At 43.5% G+C, this 4131-nt stretch overlaps 1 protein-coding gene across 8 annotated transcripts in view; it reads left to right on the top strand.

Moving 5' to 3' along the window:
- SRGAP2 (SLIT-ROBO Rho GTPase activating protein 2) overlaps positions 1-4131 on the top strand; it is a 246341-nt gene that overhangs the window by 41584 nt on the left and 200626 nt on the right. The gene's annotated exons all lie outside the window — the stretch shown is intronic.

The raw sequence follows: 4131 nt of genomic DNA, 5'->3' as shown, positions 1-4131 counted from the left end.
GGGGGTGTCCCTTAGCCCAGCCTGCACCCTCTCCAATCTGGGACCCCTCGGGGGATGTCCGACTGCCGGTTTAAGCCCAATCTCACAGGGATCGGGCCTAAACTGGCAGTCGGACATCCCTCTCACAATCCTAACTGCTCGCCTGCCTGCCTGATTGCCCCTAACTGCTTCTGCCTGCCAGCCTGATCACCCCCCAACTGCCCTCCCCTGCAGGCCTGATCACCCCCCAACTGCCCTCCCCTGCTGGCCCGGTCACCCCCAATTGCCCTCCCTTGCCGGCCTGGTTGCCCCTAACTGCCCTCCCCTGCTGGCCCGATCGCCCACAACTGCCCTCCCCTGCCAGCCATCTTTGACCACATGGGGGTGGCCATCTTGTATGAGGGCATGACGGTCAATTTGCATATTACCGCTTTCTTATATAGGATACCCAGCTTGGTTTGAACCATGTCACATTTACTTTTGCTGGCTTATGTTTGCTATTGAATTCTCCTGTGTGATTACCCGTCCCCCCCAAACATTGTTGATGATTTACATGACACCAAAGATACCAATGAAGGTAACTTTCTTTAAGAGCCATGGAAGCAGGAGGACTAGAGAATTGATCTTGCCCCCCAGTTGGACAAATCATGATCAGTTCTGTTGAATAGGGAAAGCCTGGATTTATCTCTTTGGATGTGTTCTGAGAAATTTGGAGTTTGACTTTAGGTATGTAGCAGGTAGGCTGGGCAAGGAAGTGACTCTACAAAATAAAAATCTTCATATTGATGCAGTACCAACGAGCTTGGTTTTTGGTTTAGTGATGGCAAGGTGCTGGATCAGTCTTCTCTGCAGAATATATGAAGCCAACTAAAGTGAAGGATGTTGGGACAGGAAAAATGATGAGATGAGTCTTCTCAGAGGCTGAAGGTCTCCTGGTCTTTTGTAAAGGTTCCTTTGATGTGGAATTTATCTGTTTTGCCTAGCTAATTGGAATTACGGTCTGATTTCTGTCCTTAAGAACATTGTTATTGGCCTTGGACTACTTAATTCTCTTGGCTCCCCAAACTGATGACATCAGTAATAAGCATGAGATGTAATGTGTGGAGTATGGTTTTGGATTATAGGTTCCTTGGGCTTTTAAGTTAGCAGAGAAAAACCAAGAGAGGCAGAATGGTGTAACCACAAACAAACAAAACCCCAAACAAGCTGTAGTGCCAGAGACCTGTGTTTAGATCCTGGGTGTGCCACATATAAGCTGCATCACTTTGAGTCAGTTGCCTAATCTCCTAGAACCTGAGTGTTCTCATTGTAAAATGTGAGCAAAATAACTGTCTACCTTATGGGGAGGTAGTGAGGTTGGAGTGAGTGAGGTGAAATGCTTAGTAGGGCCAGCATGTGGAAGTACACAGCTTTAGTCATTTCAGTTATTAGTAATGGACTTAGTAGTCTACACATCTGTCTCTTCATGCTTCCCTCTTTTCCACTTGTGAAATGAACTTGATATTCTTTACTCAGTGGTTAAAAGGGAGCCAAGTGAGATATCTTGAACATGTGAGGATGGATCCTGAGACCCTAAGCGGGGCTTTGCAAGTTGCACTGTATTTATAAATTGTAGAACCATATTACAAACACATCCTGCCCATTTCCCCTTCTTGCTCTCCCATTCAGAGTGGGGCTCGCTGGCCTTGTGTTTTAAATAGTCCTCAGATGGTAACTTGGAAAGTAGATGAACACAATCCTTGTGAGTCCATTTACTCTGTGCTTGGGAGTTCTATTCTTAGACCACAATTGCCGGAATATAAAGCCATGACCTGACATCCCACTGGAGCCATGTGTGCCTGGTAATGGATTTCTTTGGGAAGCTGGGACAAAGGACTGGGTCTGCTTCTGTCATTGAAGTAAGCCAGGTATGGGGCTGTCCATTAAAAGCAGTGTCCTCCCAATTGTCTGGAATTTATGAGCCTTGCTTACCTGGGACATCCCACATTATAATTGTAATTAAAGTCCAGTTTGTTTACTCTGCTCCAAGGGAGGGGCTATAGGAGAAAAAAAGGCAGATAAGATATTTATGGTGAACCCTTTCCTGTTGCATTCTTCTCTAGATCTGAAATTAAAGGGTTAATAGTACTTGCTATTTATTCAGCAGAGCCCCAGGAGGGAGGAGGGCTCTAGCATTTATTTTGCTCCTATGAGCCCAGGGCTGTGCCTGCAGCATTTAACTTGTTATTTCATTTAATCCTCACTATTGTTCACCCCATAATATAGAGATTGAAATTGAGGGTCAGGATTTGCCCAGGGGTTCATGATCATGGGCCTTATACTTCTTCATACTTACACACCCTCTCCTAATAGGTAGACAATTATGTGGTCATGTCAGTGAAGTTACTGGTGATTTAAAAGCATCACTAAATGTTTATTAAACACCTGAATATAGTTATTATATATGTGAGGTTGAGTCACACCTCGGACTCCTGACATTATCTGCAAAGAGGCTGGCCCTGACCCTGAGTTTGGCATTTTATGCAATATTTTGGTTGCCCAACTCTGGAGTCATGATGTTGGGAGCCTCCATAAGTGAGGGTGTTTCTAAGAACAGCCTGACCCTTAATTATCTTACTAACAACATTGTCCTCTGTCCTCTGTTTGTGGAGTGCCTTCTCAAGGAATCCCCCAAAGCTTCAAGAGACATGATCTTAGCTTCTTAACATCCTTGTTAAGATAGGAGGGGGCTGAAGTCATTTGCTGTCCTTTACAGCAAGTGGGAGACTCAGGTACAGATGGGAGACAGAGGCATAGAAGTTAAGTAATTAGACCAAGGGCACATCAAATGATTTCCAATTCAGCTGACAAATCCGTCTAGGACTTGGGTCCTAGACGCAAATGTTGCAGCTTTCTTTACAATGTAATTTGCTTTCAACTGCTTTGCATGTCTTATTTTCTTTCTTCCTTTTCTATTTTGGTAAATAAGATGTTTTTCACACCTACTGCCTAATTAATGTTGGGTTTTAATTTAGCCTTTCAAGATGATCAACGACTTAACTAAGAAAATTGCTAGCAGAATGTGATTCAAAACACACCTTTGTCATTATTTCTCTCTGATGCTGAATTTTCTGTTCCTGTATTTTGCACATTGTCAGTCTCTGTGGGTTAAGAACCTTAGGAATCTCAAGGGTCACCTTGACAAAGAAGCTTCTGTAGTTGGGAATTTGTCACCTTTTTTAGAGCAGTATTTTTGGGCAAAAAAAAAAATCTAGAAATTTCTGTCCTTAGCTTCAAGAGAGGAAGGGGAGCACATTCAAGGATAGCCCATTGGCTTGTCCTTAATATAGATTGGGCTTGTGCTGAAATAATATTATTATTCATAATCATACCTTTTCAGTTACCCGTGATTCATTATTAAATAAAACATGAACTTTTTCATGAAACGTCTCTCCCTATATTTTAGGTGGGAGGTGCTGAGGTGGTGTGAGGGTTGGTGATTGGCATATGGCCACTTAGGTAAATGGCCAACTTGTTCAGATTCTCAGCTTTATTATGTGAAGTTTTTGGTCATCTTCACTACTCACTACTGTGAAGTGAGTTAAAAAAGGAGGACTTTTTAAAATTTTTTTAAGTATATTTTATTGATTTTTTTACAGAGAGGAAGGGAGAGGGATGGAGAGTTAGAAACATCGATAAGAGAGAAACATCGATCAGCTACCTCCTGCACACTCCCTACTCGGGATGTGCCTGCAACCAAGGTACATGCCCTTGACCGGACTCAAACCTGGGACCCTTGAGTCCGAAGGCTGATGCTCTATCCACTGAGCCAAACCGGTTAGGGCAAAAAAGGAGAACTTTTTACAAAAAGAGATAGATTCACCTAGGAGAGGAGGATTCATTATTAGTAAAATACTAGAAGCCTGGTGCATGAAAATTCATGAACGGGTAGGGTCTCTAGGCCTGGCGGGCGATCAGGGCCAAATATGGTTTTCCTGCTGCCAGCTGGGGCCTTCCTTCGTTCCGCGCCGCCCCCTGGTGGTCAGTGCACGTCATAGCGAGCGACCGAACTCCCGGTCGAATTCCTAGGGCACAATTTGCATATTAGGCATATATATATATATATATATATATATAGTACCATATACATTTTGTCTCCTGAAGACCTGTCAA

The sequence above is a fragment of the Myotis brandtii genome, unplaced genomic scaffold (assembly GCF_000412655.1).
Source record: "Myotis brandtii unplaced genomic scaffold, ASM41265v1 scaffold898, whole genome shotgun sequence".
NCBI classification, from domain to species: domain Eukaryota; kingdom Metazoa; phylum Chordata; class Mammalia; order Chiroptera; family Vespertilionidae; genus Myotis; species Myotis brandtii.
This window is presented reverse-complemented; position numbering and strand designations above follow the sequence as displayed.